We start from the raw sequence: 19,305 nt of genomic DNA on the forward strand, positions 1-19,305 counted from the left end.
AGCTGCCTGCCCCTAATTTGGTATTTCCACAAAGATGACATATGTATCAGGCAGAGCAGGAAATGTCCTGGGTCGAGAGTGAACAGCTTCCTGACAGGTGTCACCTCCAATCTGCACAGGCCTGCCTCTGATGTGTTAACTATTCAATTAACCAGCACATCGCACTGAGTGGGTGCCAGCACCTAATTACCTATGAGACCTTGCCTGTGAATGGAGTGAAATATGTGCATACGCGTGTGTGGATGACAGGTCACACATCATGTTACTGTTAAGGGTTCTCACCATGAACCGCCTCGACATTCACATAGAATATGTGGTTTTGTGTGTGTGTTAAGGACAGAGAAGCATGGTGTTCCCTTCCATCCTCAGTAGCTTTTCAGCTTCATCCTCTTTCGACCACTCATTACGAGCCAAATGCTGCGAGGAATAAGTCTTACTGCTTTGCGTAAAATATGAGTGCAAACATTAAATGAAAATAAAAACAGTATCATTTAGCCGTGTTTGAAAATTACTCCTGCCACGCGGCCTCTTCTTCTCACACCATTAAAATAACGAGGTGTCACTGAGCTCTGCTTCCATAGCTCCAATGTTGACACCCATCAAGACAAATCTATATTTCATGGGCACTTACAGATGTATAAATAGCCAAATGAGGTGCGCTAACCATCTATAAAACGGCACTAAAAGGTTGCCAGAAGATGGCGAGTGTCATGAGCCAGTTGCGGTGGTAATCAATCTGGGGTGAGAGGAGAGGAAAGCGAGGAAGAGGAGAGGAGTGGGTTGCATTGCGTGGCTAAGAGGAAAGGCACAAGGCGACGCAACAAGCAGGGCAGTAAATCAAATCTGCACGGCGTGCTCGCCCCACTGACACACAGCCACTTCAACTGACATGGGGCTTGCTCGACAGCCTGATGGATCACCACACTACACTCCATTAAAGACAAACGGGCACCACGAACACTGACATAACAAACAATTAGTCACTGCTGAGGGTATGGACTTTACATGCCGGGGGCTCTGCCCGCTGATGGGCACTCACTCCCTGTCTTTGGCACTGAGGAACATATTTTATAGGTATTAAAATGCTGTAACATCATCATTTATGATCATCACATGGCACCCAGTCATTAGGATTTTTCTCAATGCAAATCAGAGATTTAAATGAGCATTATGAAGAATAATTCTGTCATTTAGCAACACTGCATTTGCACTTGCGAGCATGTGGGTAAACCAATACACATACCTACTGTTCTAATGATCAAAAATCGATCTTTGCAACAATCTATGAAGAATGAAATGTATTCAGCACCTTTGTTAAGCCAAGGACACATTCTGTGTGTCACTGTGAAACACATAGTTTGTTTCTTCCTGGCAAACACAGGTAAATGTTCAGTAAACATCACTGATTGTCATATAGAGCACATGATCTAAGTTGGGGCTTTGTGTCAAACCCTTGGTCACCTAACCAGTTTTTTCATCTAATTAACTAAAGTATGTTATACGTGATTTGCTTTCTGAAATTTGACCCATTTTCCTGTTTTTAAAATATATGTTTAGCCTTTATTAAACCAGATTTGTTACACTGAGATCAAAAAATCTCTTGTACAATGGGGGCTGGCCAAGAGTAGCAGTGGCAGAGTTTTAACATAAAAACATTAACATAGAATCACAAAGAAAAGCCTGATGAAAACATTCGACCACAGACAAACTGTGTTTTAAAGTCATTCAGTGATACTACATTTTGAAGACTATAGGTTGTTCCATGCAGCAGGAGCAGAAAACTTAAACGTACCTCAGGAACCACAAACCGCAGTATGTCCTTTTGTGTTTCTGGTTTTGGCCTTACTTTGAGTGGCCTCACTATCAAACAATTCCTTCTAGCAAAGGGGTCGGTTTTATATTGTGACAAAAAATATCTCTGGCTCGAGACATATACGTATGATTTTATTTAGCGGTATAGTAAGGGTTCAAAGGAGGAAGGGTACAATAAATGCATTAAATTACAAGTTGTCGTAGGGAGAAAAAAGATCCTATTAACATCTTTTGAACAGAGTAGACCTTTAGATATCAAGAGGACAAACACAGAACCTTCTGTACTCCTTGGGATAATAATAACCTGTGTACTAATGGAGGGTAACATGAAACAACAAAGAAAGCATTTTAAAATTCAGGCCATAGGTTGTAACTCGCACGACATTCTACTGATCAACTGTGAAGTGTGTAACACACAGGACAACTGCTCATAGATTTGGGTGTCATTGGAAGAATTTCATAAGCCAATGGAGGCCTGGCATAAGAACGTGACATTTGGAGATTCACGTTCATTGGACAGAGAACAGAGAGCATCAGAAGACCATATTTGTTGTGTCTGTTCAGTGAGGTTGAGTTGAAAATTAGTGTGTAGGTAGTAGAGAGCTACCTCCACTTCGCTACCAGTCTCCACTGAGCGCCAACACCCATTATTTATCACACACCTCATTGCCACAGCATGACTTTCCACTTTAGTCCACTGGTGTTCTGAGATGATCCGTCCTCTTTGTCTCGCCACAGGCTTGTGTTTGTGCACAGACTCACACAGTAGTGACAAACCCAGGGATGCATGCAAACGTATGCACAGGGACACATTCAGCCAAACTCTCTCTCTCATAGAAGCACATACATCAATCCTACCTGCCACTTATCAAAGCATCAATTGCTCCTTCTCACTGTCCAAGGCCTTTCTATAACACCACACATCCTGAATTTCTATGCCCTCCTCTGAAGGCTTCACTGTTACTAGGTGTGATGGCCTATGTTCACTTACTGGGGTCATCTTGCTGCCACAGTAACTGTCTCCTCAAAAGGGCCCACCTCACACTGCTCCTTTTACAGACAGCAGCTGTTCAGCTCCATCATTCACCGCACTGATGCTTGCACCTGGTGTTCCCTCACATCTGTCTAACTAATTAACATTTTTTAACACTGAAAACAAACAGTCCAACTTCAGTATCATATCAACTACATGTCCACATATTATTGGTTTATTAGGTAGATATTCAATGGTTTAGCAGTGATGTTTTTTTGTTTTTTTTATTCAAACGCTCACAATGAAACTAATAATAGACTAGGGGCAGTGAATGTTAGTACAGATACAAGTTTATGGATTCTTCAGACCGGTGCATCACTACTTCCTTGCTCTTAAATTATGATTAGATGTGGAGGCAACGTTGGGGGAAGAGGTCCATTCTTACAGCAACATGAAGACTGATTTCAAACACACAGAGACAGTCTGAAGATGACCCCACCACACAGGAAACACTCACAAGATGCCAACTTCTAAAAAGACGGGATCTGTATGCTCCTTAACTGCCAGACAAAGTGTGTTAATATAGGATGTGACTCAACAAATGTGCATGCTTTTCTACAACTGACTCCCTCTACCTTAGGCCATAAACTTACTGTAAATGGAAGTCTGGTACATGTGGAGATCCCTGCTGAGATTTTGCTGCTCCTGTCCGTCACCAGAGCTTGTAAATGACTATAGAGTAAAGTATCAGATGCCTGCTTTTGTCAGAGCCACATATTACTATGCATTCTATAGCTAAAAAGTTATATGTTTTTCTGTATCAGTCACCCAACAGTGTGTGCTCTGACAGAAGGGGGGGCTATCATGGACTTCTTTGTGTTCCAAAGTGTCCTAGCGTCCAAGGTGTCTCAAGCTCAACGCCTTTCCACTCACTTTCTTCTGCCTCCTGCTGGAAAGACCACCACAGCAAGAGAAATAGCTTTGGGACTGAGTGTGCGTTTGTGTTGTTCCTCTGTATGTGTGTGTTTGTTTTGGGGCAGGTGGTGGGATAGAATGTGAGCACTAGTGGGGATTCAGAAAGAGACAGATGTGTACCTACCATCTTCCTACAGCTCCACTGGCACTTTAATGACACCAGCTCTAGTGTACATTAGATTATTAGACTCCAGAGTACAATATCCCAGACTGGATAATATTGTTTTTCCTCTGCCTGATGATGCATTACAAAAATAAGGAATGGTGTAACAGATGTCTCTTGGGGTAAAAATAATAAATCACACAGACTTGTAACATGGTTGAGGAAAATGCGCCAAGAAACACACCCACATCCACGAAACACTTCAGTGATTCATTTACTCTCTTTATTCCAACTGAGCGGCAAGCCGGGAGAGAGGAAATGAGACAGAGAAATGGGGAAAAAAAGCGATTAGTTTGCATTTAACTTGCAAACATCATTAAGGCATCGGTACTAATTGTGTTGTTTTAAACGAGCGAAATCTGATAATGACTTCATTAGTGACTCACTGTAATGATGACTCCCAGGGTTTAGAAAAGAAGAGGAATAAATACAGAGAGACAAGGCCTGTAAGTGTGTGTGATAGAGAGTGTGACAAAGCAGAGAGAGGAACAAACGCACAGAGGCTGAATCACCACCTAGATACACACCCAAAAGCACACAAAATGTTAAAGAAAATGATACATGCAAAAAAAAAAAAAAAAGGACACCGCCAAGGGCTTAACACGTTAAACGGAATAAAAGCAGTAGATCAGACGTGGTTAAATAGGTGTGTGTGTGTACAGATCTTTTTTCTAAAATCATGTGTGTATAATCTGTAACGCAGGAGGGGACAGCTGCAGAAGGGAAGAAGTCTAATCCATAATACGGCAGCTCGCTGCATGGCTGCATACATTACTGCAGACATTACTGCATCAATCAGTGCTAAGCTGCAGTGTAATTTTCTGACTCCCTATTTCTCTCCCTGCCCCATCACAAAGACAACACCCCATGGCTATTTCTGATGAGATTCAGAGCTAGAGAGGGGGAATGAGGTTGGGGAGCGGGCAATGGTGTTTATGGAGCAACCTCCTCTCCTCTCCTCTCCTCTCCTCTCCTCTCCTCTCCTCTCCTCTCCTCTCCTCTCCTCTCCTCTCCTCTCCTCTCCTCTCCTCTCAGCCCTCTGATTAATTTTCAACTAGATTGCATGGCCAGCAGTATTATTAGCATAAAATTTCCATGGATTAAGCCGTGCCATCAAACTCTTTCATCAAGCTGCTTGTCAAACACAAAATTTCAAATCTCATTTTGTTTTTAATATCATTTTCAAACTGGGGGTGTGGTGGGGGAGAAATATCAGTGTGGACGTAGAAAGGCTCCCTTACTTACGAGGTGGTGGGGAGCATCAGAGGATTGTTATTTCAAAGACAGAGTCGGTCATCAATCAAAATTAGAAAGAGCACTGGGTTTGAATTGAGATTCTGTAAAACCAGGCACACACGTGTGCACGCCTGCATATTTGTTAATATGTGTTAAATTCCAAGGGTAGTGGTGTCCAAAAGGATGAATGGATGGGATAGTGTGAGTGGGCTTGAAAAAAACAAACATGTGATCTCAGCTTAATCTCTAGTCTTCTGGTGCTTTATGTCACTGTTATGTATTTGCATTTCAGTCACCTCCACAAGCCTCATAAAACCCCTGTCAACGTGCTAGTCTCTGACAGCCACTGCAATAAATTATTTTTTGATTAAAAAAATGTTCACCGCTGTCAGTGACAGCACCCCACACTTTACCATTAATTATGAAAATAACGAAGGAGAGCAGTGGGGGCCAATTAATATATATTGCGAAACAATCAAGGTGGAGAAACAAGGTAAAAATAAATGAACTCTGCGTGGACAAGCACGCTCTAATTTAATGATATATGTTGTGATTCCACAGCTGTGCAGAGCACTAACACCTTGAAGAAAGAGCGTGACACGTCTGACCAGCCTCCTAGGCATCTTCAACAGCATACACACATACAAACACACATTACTGATGGGAAATGTTGGACTGGCCACATAGAAGACTGATCCCCACACTGGTCATTTGGAGTGATTGTTTTTATTATAAAAGTGTCTATAATTAATATTTCCATAAACGGGCCACTTGCCATGACGGACCCACAGAGAATTATTCCCTGACTGTACAGTCCCCCTAAGCTCTAAGCAGCATCTCATTGCCTTTTAACTCGTTGTTTTTGTTCTAAGGCAAACAAATTCCGTTCTTGTTCACTTTTATTGCTCTCATTAGGATTGTCTTTGGATGAAGCAAGCAGCTGTTTTGCTCCAATAATCTCACTGTACACAAAGCTGCTCGGCACCAATCAGCAGACGGACAAAGCCAGCGATTAGCCAGTGAACATATTGGAGCATTTAGCTGCTAAAAAGCTTAATATCTCTAGGCAGGAGCAAACTGGAGTGGGAGAAAAAGAAAATAAATGTTGGACTTCCTCATTTCCTTAGGAGGCCAGATACACAACTCCAAATTATTACCTCCAATTGGTGTCTATTGTATGTATAAAAGAGAACTAGTTTGCTAAGAGGATGAGGATCACCATATTGATTTCCAACATGGTCTTTATGTCATGATACCCACTATATTTAAAATAGAAATGAGCAGATGCAATCACAAAAGTTTTGAGTTGTGAGGAACAGTGAATGTAAACTTGACTTTGTTTACAGAAAAGCTCCATATGGTACCTGATAAGAATCCATTTTGGATAAAAAGTCTGTCCCTGAGGGTAAACAAATTTAAAATGCATCTTTCTGTCTGCCCACTCTTTTCAGTTACTCATTAAAGTGCCCACATTATAAATGTTCTGAGGAGCATTTTAAAATTTTGTTTGGGATTTTGGTAGTTTGTTGCATCACAGAGTGCACCATATTGAATTCATTCGGATCTTCCTGTACAACAACATGCAACATCTGGTGAAGGAGCCTTCCTGATTGCAATACGTTTATATTTATTAGAGAGGGACAGTGTGGTGAAAGAAGACTCTGTATACAGTCAGGTGAATATACTTCGTAAGTTAGAAATTGACCCAATTTTGCAATTTTAGTTGTTAGCAAATTTGTAATGAGGTTACAATTATATGATGGGAATGATTAAGTGCAGACTCTTATCTTTAATGGGTATGAATGTGAGTGTATTAAACAGACAATTTGGTGCAAAGGTTTATAAAAACTTTTATACTCAGTTTTCTACTTACAGGCGCTCAAAGATGATTGGACAAATTAATGTAACCTTAAATAAAACCGTTATTTTAGTCCTTGCAGGCAATGACTGCTGGAAGTACAGAACCAAAGAAATGGTTTTCCCATTTGGCCGGTCCCAATCTTCCTGCAATCTTTCTGGTGGATTTATTTTGTAGCCTTAGAAAAGCCTGTTTTACTGGTACTGAGAGCTTCTTTGAACACATGGTGTGAATTCACAGCAACTGTTCCTACATGTAAAGGACAATGTGTGGATATTGTCCAGTTAAAGCTGGGTTTTTGTACTAGAAGCTAGTATTCATTATGTGAAACAACAGCTAAAACAACAGCAATGAGTCAGTGTACAGTATATGGTCCTGACTATATGTACATGTGAGCTGAGGATGTTCAAATACAGTATGTGTGGATGAGACCTTGAAGAGCTTCATTACTGTACCTTTACCTTTCTTTCGTTTGTTGCAGTCGTCCTCAGCCTTTCTACTTCCTGACCAGTCTGGAGATTCATCATTACTCAAGCTTCAAGGCAGCCTCCTGCACTGTCTGCACCACAAGACACAGAGTAGAGAAAAGATAGCCCTAAAATAAGAGTTCAAGAAGATGATGGAGCCAGAATGAACAAAAGATTGGTGATCATGGTTTTCAAGGCAAACTGACACACACACACAGCATGTCATGTTTTTTCATTTAATGCTAACTGGAATTCAATGTCCACAAGCAGTTTGCGACATGAAGCTCTAGTCCACGCCACAGAGACCCAAACATACGTGCGTGCCTGCTTGCCCATACACACAAACATGCTTATTTAATGTTCGGCGATACGTTATCACTTATCAGGAATAATTGCTGCATGTTTGTGCAAGTGTGAAATTGAACAAAATCCCACTCCATATAATTAAGGAAAACACAGTGAGCACACAATAATACCGGGAGGCCAGGAGAGCGTGAAGGCACAAATACAACTGAGGGCAACCCCAGTCCATTATGTTCTTTCTCAATGCAAACCTCTGCCTCGAGTCCAACCTGTAGAGTCCTGTGCTGCGAAGAAACCATAAAATGCGGTTCACTCACTGAACACTCTGCTACCTTAGGTAACCCATTTGAACAAGTTACATTTCTGAAAACAAAACAAAACTGAGTTAGCCTCATCCTCTAGTGTTTCTGGTGCTCTTTTCAACTTTAAGCTTCCACTCTCTTGCTTCTGTTCTGGTGGGTTCTTCTGTCTGTTGACCTGTCTGCTTGCATGGAAATGACTTCCTCTGGTGAGTCCAGTGGAACACCACATAAAGCAATTACTAACAAGACTGATGTGCAACCCCCCTCCTTTCCCTTTGTGTAGGGCGGGGATAGAGTGGGGCCAAGTGCCCTTCAGCAAAAATGAATTTTCCAATTTCAGTTAGTTCTTCCATGAATAAATAAACAAATGAATAATTGAAAGGAGCAACATAAATAAATAACATCACAAACATTTCGCCAGTACTCATAAGTATTCTGCAGATAACTTGGGCTGCATGCTAATGATAAAAACAGTACATGTAGCAGGTTGAGATGCATTATTCACTGCTCAGCTTTAACAAAAACTTAATAAATAAATATCTCTCAAGGAACTCAAAAGATCCTCTCAGCACTGAAGTGACAAGCCTGTCCCATTTATAACACACAAGGACACTGTGGAAAGCAAATAACTGACCAGTCAGATGCAAGGGGGAGGAAATAAAAAAGCAAGGAGCTGGCAGCCACTGACAGGATGTTCAAAATTTCAGAAAGTTGTTAAAAGGAAAAAAATAAAATAAAATAATAATAAAAAAAAAGTATGAAAGAAACATTAATTTATCCTGTCCTGCAAGAGGCATGGTGACGCCAAAACACTTAGTGGAACCACTGGTTAAACTGCAAAAAAAAAAAAAAAAAAAGCCATTTTCAGTTACTGACAACAAAGTTTCCATCAGGATGTTTCAACATTGATATTGTATATTAATAATGAAAAGGACAGTCAGTCAGTGTCCTTGGAAATATCAGTTTGACAGAAATATCTCACAGCGAGGCGCACCAAACTTTTTCTGGGAGCTCTCAGATGCATCTTGTGGCCTTCAAACACCAGAAAAACAAGTTGTGATGCATTTCTTTGCCAAACAGGTAATGAGGTTCTCTATGTTCTATATTCCTTACAACTCTGCTCTGTTGGTTAAAGTTGCCAAGGTAGATACATTTTATGCTGTATATATATATATATAAAAAGAAAAAACCCAAACACTATTGTAAGAATATTACCATACTGAAGTACAAATCTTTTCTCCTGCCTCATGTTGTTACAGCTAATACCCTATTCTACAGAAACAGTGGTATAGATGGAGATTATGTTGAAGCAATATCGAATGAGTTAAACAATGATTGCTAATCTCATTATATTAGAATAAAGAACAGCACATCAGCAAACACGGTGGGAAGTTGCCCTTTGTCCTCTGTGTGGCTTGTTTCTACAAAGCTCATTAAGGATTACTGTTAACATGCTTCCTAAGCACAAACTGTTAATTAAAACACAAGGCTAATATGCATTTTAACACCAAGCTTTTGAATGCCATGGAAAAAAAAATCTAATTTTCTCTGTGGTTCTGCTGATTGCAGTCAGAAGCGGTGCTGAAGTTAATTAGAACCCTGTGATCTGAAGTGATGAGGGGGTGACCGCACCGCACGCATCCACCACCCCCCCAACCCTCCCCTCCACGGCTGCAATCCCCCGAGTCCACTCATTGTTACTACATTACTGCAGACTAGGCTCATGCAGACTGAAGGTTCCACACTGCTGCCATCTTCCCTCGCGCCTTTCTCTCTCAGTCTTCATGTCTTAAGCCCTTACCATTCCTGCAACACTGGCATAAAACATCTATCCAACACCCCCAAAGTAAATGAAAAGCTATAACTGAACCACTGTTGAGTTACACATAAAAAAAATGTGTAAATGTACACATATACCATACAGTGTATTGCTGATTTGATTTGATAACACAATGGGAACACAGCACAGTTATAAGTTAAGGATTCAGATGGTCAGACAACCTCTATATGTCAGCCAACGTACACCATCCGTTGCTACATCCCAATGTTCATCAATCTCAGACTAGCTCACATGCTTGGTTAAGAAACCTGAAGGCGTGCAGAAGACCAGGGACGTCATGGCCGTTACTATATCACAGCAATCATCAATGACCGTCATGAAGACAGCAGCTACAGTCAGAACCAGCAAACAGCATTCCTATAGGTTTCCTTATGTGCCTTACTCGGATTAATGTCACATGTTGTACAAACACATTTACAGTATGCGGTGCTGCTTTTTAGAAGTATCTTCAGCCTAAGTTCTATAAAATAACATGGTCAGTGAACTGTGTTGCCCTCGACTCCCGGTGTGCTCCCATGACATTAAAACAACATGTCTGTAACAGCTCTGATAAGTTTTCACTAAAAGACACTCAAAGAGGGGGACCGTTTTTATGAAGTGACAAACTCACACAGTGACAGGATCAGCCCATAAAAGTCCATGAGAATGAAATGAACGAGTGTTTGCTGGGTGTGAAAATATACTGCGGCACGCACCTCTGCAGACCCTTCTATTAATCAACCTGTCTGCACTTTGTTTTGAGAGTAATCTCGTCCAACCACCAGAGAAGCACTCAGCAGTAAGTGGCGCTTGGCTGTGCTTTGAAGGCCATGGTTTATTGCCATCCCAAAGCGCAGCAAGACTGCGCTGTAAAAACACATCATCTCAGTCCTCAACACTTGCCTCCAGTTACACACCTCACACACGGTGCACAAGCTTGAGCCAGAAGACCTCCCTAACTACTCCTGGCCAAACCTATTCAGTTAGACTCTATTGGAGTCTTTTCCATGACTTTGTCTATGCAATCAGACAGTACTCGGTCTGGCCCTCAATAATGCCAGAACTCCCTCATTCAACAGCTCCTTTAATTCACTATCCTCACACAATTAACAAACAGCACCACAAATATGAACAAATAGTGTCAAAGCAGGTCAAAAATCAAAAATAGGAAATTCTTGTATTACTTATGCTGCAGAGGAAAAAGTAAGAAGTAGTTTCGAGAATCTGTAATGGCAAGTCCAGGCAGACATCCTACTCCAGAAGGATGAGACTGTGTCAAACAGATTTGTCTTTAACTGACTTCTATGAGCATGTAAGTGTGACAGAAGTCAGTGTACCTATGAACAATGTTCAGAAATGAGTTAGTGTGCACAGTGCATGCTCGTGGACAAGACATTGCCCCTTAAAATGGCAATCCTTTAATCTCATTCCTTTGTGTGCACTGCAAAGCAGGACTGAACATGCAGACATCTCATTAACATTCTTCATTATCAGCAAGGTTAAGGCACATCAGTAGGAAGACTGAGGTTCATGACTGTGACAGGTGAGCGCTTTTCAGCAAATCATTTGACACTGCACTCCACATTAACAAGGTTTTTCTTGTTTTCATGAATGTCTAAGTGTCTTGGGCAGGGACGCCGACCCGTCCTACACACTGCTTCCTCTTGACTACAGTAAAAGGCACCTTAAGTTTCAGAAAAACAAAGCACCTCTTCTCGTTCCTTGACCTCCTCAAGAATTCATCTTTTTATATCTGAATAGTAAGACAGAACGTACATGTGAAATTTAAAGAATAAGTTAATAAAGTTCTGAACTATTGAAGGTCAGGGTGGTGCTTGGCTGGGCAGCTGTGTATTTGAATCAAGGTAGGAGTGTTGAGATAAAGCTCATACAGATTTGTCCGTCCCTGCAATATTTAGCAGCTAATGAAACCAATGACCATTAGCTACACTAAGGGTCAACTGTGTTGAGATTAAGGTGAGTTGAATGAAGACATGGTTGAGTTTAATAAAAAAAATATATATATATGTATATACCAAGCAAAAAACTAAATTGTGTGTGGAAAGAGTGAAGCCCATGTGCAGTTGTGTGGTGGAGGCACAGCAATGCAGGTCTGAGGAAGTGACTGCTCTTAAATGGGCGACCTCCTGTTTTTCACATTCTGGAAAGGAGACATTGCTTTTGACCACTGTCTAAACACTGAGGAGGTACGTGTGAATGCAACATTCATTCTTCAAGGGTGCAAAGATTGAAAGTTTTCTTCCAGGACCAGCGATGAAAAGAGCTTCTGACCCACTTCTTATCTGCAGCGTTATGTGACACAGCTGCTGTTCCTCTTAAGGCAAATAGTTTTTTTTGTCTCAGAAGGCGGAGGTCAGTGGGTCAAGGCATGAAGGCCCACAGCACTCCTAGTCTTTTCTAGCTTTCTTCTTTAAGTTCAATCAAAAGAACGATGAACTGAAGCCAAAGGTACAGATGAGCACTTATATGTAGTGGGAAAACCTTCACTCGCTACTGACGAAAGTCACGTGGGTCTATGTGTATTCATATATGTGTGTGTGTGCCTTCGGTCAATAGGAAGGACACTGACCTTTCTTTGCAGATCTTGCCTCTCATCCTCCAGCTATATCTATCTCCACCTGTAGCTCAGAAACCTCTTCTTTTTCACCTATTCCTGCTCAACACACAGACAGAAAAAAGGGAGCAGAGGTGAGGCATACAGAGGATTGAAGCTGTCTGTTTTTAAAGGTGTCAGCACACCTAACTTTTGCATAATACATGTCACACCTCAGAGATGATCCATTAGCAGGTTACAGCAAGAGAGGTGAGCAATAAGCTGACGAGATACAGCTCCAGAAGGTGCACAAAGCTTAGCGCGCCACACACAAATACACATGCACACAATATCCTCCACTTTTCGAGCCAGATGAGAGGGTGGGATCGTCCCTGTGGGGCAGCCTCATATGCGGCAGAATTTAAATCTACTTTTACTGGACTGACTTCTGGGCTTTGGCCCTACACTGCCTCCAGAGAAAGCACGAAAGACAAAGTGTGTGAGAGGAGGAAAAGGAGAGAAACAAAGCAAGAGATGAAGATAGTGCGAGAGGCAGATAGAAACAGAGAAAAGGCAAGCCACCACACCCCTCTGCACTCCCAGACACTGATTTATAATTTTAATATCTCTAATTTCCAAAGCAGCGCCCATTTTCCAAATGTCATTTTCCAATTTATGTCAAACCGTGTGACCATTTTTCTTAATACAGCTTATGACAAGCTTGGTGGCAAGGCGGATATGCAATTCAGATTGAGTGTTTTACAGGCACAGCAGCAGACACACTAGGGTGTTTGTGTGTTTATCTTTATCAGTGTCTGCTCCCTATTTCGGAGGGGAAACACTGGGAGCGTTATACACCAGGGAAAAATTGGGTTTGCTGCAAAATATGTGCCTTCAGGGAACAAAACCATAATTCTGTCATAAATCTCCTAATTACAGTTATCATAATAAGAATTATTATGGTGGCAATGATAATGTATTAAAATATGCATTAACGTTAAGAGCCTGAAATGGAATGGAGGCTGGCTTTACGGCCATTACATGAATATTGATGTTAATTAAAACAGAACCTCTCTTTTTATGTAACACTCTATCTTGTTGTAATGGTGAGCATTGTACATGGTAGCAAGCCAGATGGAGCAAAAGTCATTACTGGCTGGTTTGCCCTACAGGGGTATGTTGAAGATCCTCTTGGATGTGCCAGGGGTCTTCCAGGACATTTCTTTTAAACTCACAGTCGTCTTTTAAACTCGGGTTGGAAAACAGGATTATCAGTTAGGGAAACCTCAGAACTCAGAACTACGTTTACATGGTTAAATCATTCTGATAAGAGATTTCGACAGTTTACATGGATGTTAAACGAGATAATACAATAAAGCATAATATATGTTACGCGCCCAACATCATCAATCAGCATTCTGACATATGCAAAGTGATTCTGGAGGCTGCGGAACATCAAATCTCCCATAAATATAAACGAAGAAGACTGTAGTGACAAAACTGACCAGTGGCTAATATTTTCTTATTGAAAGAATAATCAAGGTTAACCACCAATTCCTGTCTTACTGTCTGATTGGGCTTTTGTTCCAATATTTAGCAGAGGGTTAGTGTCCATGTAAATGTAGGTCCTGTGTTGATCCTGATGTTCAGGAACAGGAACACAAAGGTGAGAACTGAGATATAGAGTGAGGAAAAAAAAATCAACAGCATCTTTAAAATGAAATTCAACAGCATTGTCACACAAAGACATTGTAGAGAAAGTATTGGTGGCTCGTCGTACCACATGATTTAAGTTGTTTTATCGCATTAACTTAAAACAGCTGCTTCACATTTGGAAATCTTGAGATGTGTTGATTGTCAAAGTTTTTATCCTACTGAAATACCGCTGCTAGCAGGAACTGTTGTTCAGAGGCTTATGGAGAAGTCCAGATTGATAGTTGTAGAACAGCAACAGCCGAGTAAAATAAATCAATCAAACTGCACTTTCAGTATATTTACTTTTACTTCCAATTGATTTAGCGCAGTTGATCAGCAGTGATGCCAGCAATAATAGAGGATATGTAGAGATTTAACAACTTCAGCTGAACAATAATGTAAAGCTGTCCCAAGAGAAATGCAACGCAATGCTCACGGTAATGGACTAAACAAAGATGATCAGCACTGAGGTTAAGTATCCCATTAAGTCATGTATACTCAAGATACAAAACCACTTGCATGTTCAATTCAGTCCTTGAAACAATGGGCTGCTGCCTGACTCCAGGCTAGGTACTTTTAATGTGGCTGAGACAAAGATAACCTCCATTATGACCTCAATCATCCCTAAATTACAAAAGTTCAAAGTTCTGTTGTGGCTGCAAACATGGTCAAAAAACATTAATTATAACTGGGCTTGAAGTAATAGAGTAAGACATGCCTTTGTCATAGTGGTGTTAAGATCTGCTCAGGGTGATCTTAACAGTCTACTTCTATTCCTCATCTCCCCTCTGAGCCAAGCACTTATCGACTCTGTGAGTTGCGGCCCGCCAGCGCATGTTCCCAACTATTGAAAAAAAAAGGTAAAAATAACAGGAACAAGTTGTCGGAAATGAAATTTCAATTCATCCAGTCCCTTTATACACTAGTACGAGAGCCTGTCGTTGAGAGGGAGGGATCAATAGTGTTTAGACAGCGGGGCAGATTTTCTAAGCGCCGGATCAATAGGAAGGAGAGAGGAAAAAATACCCTGGCTTTTCTCTGGCTGTTGTAGTAAATACGAACAAATCGGTGGCCTTAGGCTAAATGGATTGACCAGCTGTTTCCGAGTTCTGTGTTGTAAATAAAGATCCATTCTGAGGTGTGTAACTGAGGCCCAAAGGCGAAAGTGCCACTGTTCAGGTGGGCTTTCATGGACCACACAAGTGTCCTGATCAGGGACAAAGGAGGGGGAAGAATGACAAGAGGGCAGGGGAGGAAGCACACACTCTACAGCAGTCTGCTGTAACCCTGGAAACTTATCAGGTTAGTTCAAAGACCTCTTCATGAATAAATACCTGACAACAGTCTTGCTCACATTATGTCCTGCTGTATTTAAACTGAGAACAAAACAGACAATTTTTCAAAAGGGGTTAATCAATTTCAGAATATTCTGTGGAACATCCTAATTCTGCCACAGCAACACTGACCGAGTAAATATTTATTTTGACTTCTTTGTTAACTTGCTCACTTTTTACAAAGCTTTTAATTGGGATGGGATGGGATGGGATGTCTATATGTATTATTTCTATTGTAGCAAATGGTACATTGGTTAGTGGTAAATTTGTGCTAAGCCCTTTTTTGTTACAAAAAATAGAACATAAAATACATAAAAACATATATATTTCCATTATCACCTTATTAACATGCTTATTTCTTTCTAAAGGATTGGGGTTAGTGTGTACGTACATACACTACACATTCACTTCACGTTCATGAGCTCAAATGTGTAGTTTGGTGGTTCAAGAGTCTGTTAATAAAAAAAAAAAAATATATATACACACACACACACACACACACACATATATATATATATATATATATATATATATATATATATATATATTTATAGAAAGAGAAAGCTTAAGATATATTCATTTCTATCTTGTCACACAAGCATGTCATCAACAAAACCAGCAAAGGGCCAAAAATACAACATCTTAACTCACTAAAACAATTTACTTCATGAAAGATAAGGCTGGTCTGTGACATAGGCAACCGTGGCAGGTTAAGTATCTCCACCAATACACTGGGCTAATCAGTGGCTAAGACCCTGACAGGATGACTGATGACCTGCTTGCTTTGCTTCACTTCTGGAATTATTAAAGAAAAACACCACAGGCCATGCTTTCACAGGACTCATTGGTCAACCACAACGGAGAAAGTGATGGGAGAAATTCATCACTAAAAACTCCTCAGCCCAAACAAAACACACACTAGAGCAACAAAACAGGACAAGAACCGCTAGTCATTACAGTACTGATTGCCTGAAAACTCAGGGACAAGACACTTTAAGGGACATGTGTGTGTGGGAAATGATGGTTGCCGACTCTCGCTGCAGGGTTGACAGGGGAGAATAGACAAGAGAGAGAAATCTTAGGCTTTGCTGTGCTGTACATGGAAAGACTGTGGGGCTAAAAAGTAGCAGCTGAAACTTTTAGAACTGCCGAGATTTTTGGCCTAATTAAATACTATATGTTACTGTCTATATATCTGCCCATCTCTTTTCTCTGTCTAGAACAGGTTATTAGTTTTATATTACTGCAACAACTGCACAAACATATCACAGAGAAACACACTGTGCAACTGCTGGCACACAACAGACACACAATCATCAAAAGAATACATAACCACGTGCACGATTCATTTGAGTGCAAGTTCACAATGTAATTGAAGCGTCCTGTGTATGAGTGTGTGTTTGTAAGTGCTGCCTTCCTCTGATTAAGGTGACCTTAGATTGTGCACTTACCGAATCTTAGGTTGAGCAGCAGAGGTTAGAGCACAAGTCATTGGTTTCCTGAACACATTACCTTAATGATGCCATTCCTCACGCCTCCATTTCAACACATTTAGAGATGGAGCAGTTACAGCGTCTATTAAGACATTCAAATGTCTCCTCCAGCTATTTACCCACTGCTCTAGCACAAAAGGGTAGTCCAAATTAACTGTGACAGCGCTGACTCGTATTCCTTTTCCAAACAGACAAAATGCACAAAATACAAAATACGAGTCGTCATGTAACAACAGTCATTAAAAATTTAGATTACAGCTTCCTTGCTCTCACAAAAAACCTCCTGTCTTTCTTTGCTTGTTAATAGGATTGTTTTAATATTAAAGTGTTCATTATGACAGACTGTGAGGCTGACTCTGAAAGCAGCTTGCTCTCCTGTTCCTGGCATCTGATCAAACCTCATTTACTCGACCGGGGGATAGAATGAAATGTCTGATCATTAACCCCGTATCTGCCTCTGGAGAAGGGGTGGATGTTTGCCTCCTACACATCCACCTCAGTTTGAGCTGCTCTTTTCAGTGCTGTGAGCATCAGTGAAGCCAGCTGCACCCATCAGCAACTTACATAGAGATTTACAAACTGAAAGAAAATCCCCACACGGCTCAAACGTTAAACAGTCAAATCAAACGGTCAGCCTTTCTTCTTATATTTAAGTTCTTGACCAGACTGATGTTCAATGAGCTGCACATCTCAGTGAGTGGTCTTTAATGTGGCCACGTCCCAGCGGACTTTCTGTTCCATATTGTGGCCTGCGTAAGTGGTTTTCCCCATGTTTTGAGGTATTTGGGGTATTCTTGGGAGGAGACAAGGGCTATTGAGAGTGTTTATGTTTCTAGCTTGTACAGGGGCTTCTAATGTGTAACACAGGCCACTTCAGTATTCAGACGCCCGGGGCTATTCTCTAAGTGGTCTTTACTTTGAAAACACAGGTGCCCTCCAGGGGTTGATGAGTAGTTGTTGTGTGCATGTGTGTCTATGTATGAGGAGGCAGTAAAGTGGGAGGGTAGATAAAGGAGCTGCACTGTTCGGAGGCCCATGTGATGCTCTGAATAATATATCCATACATCATCAGTCCGATGTCAGACTGTGTCAGACTTTGATTCAGCGTGGTGGTCTTACAGAAACCACTGTGGTATTATCTTTAATAATGCAAGCTAGGATTAGGTACTTACTCTCCTCTGATAAATACAGGCAAAGTTGGTCAGTTAATACCACTGATATGCCCCCACCGTGCCAGCCCCACCACAGCACAAGTAGAAACACAACTGTGTTCTAGGTTGTCCTGCTTTTACTCCATAACGAACGTTTAGGTTTTGTGTCCTAATCCAAACCAGAACTTTACTGTGTGGGGAAGATTTTTTATTGTTCCAGAAGACTGTAAAATAACTTATACATAACATGAGAATTTGATATTTGAAAATCTAATGAGGTCTGGAGGGAGCTCATAAATTAGCAAAATAAAGTTGCACATGGCGCGCTGCTGCTGCTGCTGCTGCTGCTAAAATTAATAGCAGACATGTCTCTCACTATAATTACCACTCTTGCGATCATGACCAAACAAGAAAACGCAGTCCATAGCATGCTGTAATGTAAACATGCTGCTGTCGTGTTAATACAGCGTGACTGCACTAAGTTTCTGACAGTGCCCTAGCACAAAACCTAAAACCCTAAAATAGGAGTTTGCCTTCCATTTCACAGAGTTTATAGTGTAAGTGAGTGCACCACTGACGGAAAAGGCCTCTTGGCCATTTTAAAGGCAATAGACTACTTAGCAGATCTCAGCTGGTCCTGATGCCAGCGACCTTGGTAATGAGGAGCAGCTGGTGCAACAGTCATTAGGCCTTGCTATCTCCACCTTCAGGAACTATCTTTTATTTCCATAAAACCTTTTATCCATTTCTGTCTGTGCTGCTATACCGTCTAACACTGGCCCAGGGCCATTAATGACTACAGCAGTATAGTAAATGTCATTACATAGCTTGTCTCATCAATACTTCTAAAAACAGAACATCAATGGAAATAGAGGCAGAGCAGATATAATATGTTTCTGGTAGTGTCACAATCTTGTAGGTCTAATTAAGCTGAGTTCAACAGAAAGGCAGCATGAGAGGAGAGAGAGGAAGAAGAGGGTGACCCAATTAAAACCAAATCGAAACTCAGATTCACTCTACAGTGTGGCTCATGCACAAAATGAGTGGGAACCTGTGAAAACAGGGAGAACGAGCTTTATTAGTCCCTAAAAAGCCCTGTTGCTACATTAATATTCTAGTCTAATGAAAGCTTCGTTTTTTCCCCCCATTTCCCTACACTTTCCTGTCAAT

General features: G+C 41.1%; 1 long non-coding RNA gene across 5 annotated transcripts in view; it reads right to left on the reverse strand.

Annotated features, from left to right (window-relative positions):
- Positions 1–19,305, reverse strand: part of LOC125005593 — a 130,071-nt gene that overhangs the window by 16,407 nt on the left and 94,359 nt on the right. For 3 of the 5 annotated variants that reach the window (XR_007112461.1, XR_007112460.1, XR_007112462.1), the window contains 2 exons: positions 12,499–12,582; positions 7,479–7,576 (listed from right to left, as the gene is read on the reverse strand). This is a non-coding gene — a long non-coding RNA (uncharacterized LOC125005593). The remainder of the gene's footprint in view (positions 1–7,478; positions 7,577–12,498; positions 12,583–19,305) is intronic. The other 2 variants (XR_007112464.1, XR_007112463.1) reach the window with 2 other exon arrangements.

Source organism: Mugil cephalus, chromosome 3 (assembly GCF_022458985.1).
Source record: "Mugil cephalus isolate CIBA_MC_2020 chromosome 3, CIBA_Mcephalus_1.1, whole genome shotgun sequence".
NCBI classification, from domain to species: domain Eukaryota; kingdom Metazoa; phylum Chordata; class Actinopteri; order Mugiliformes; family Mugilidae; genus Mugil; species Mugil cephalus.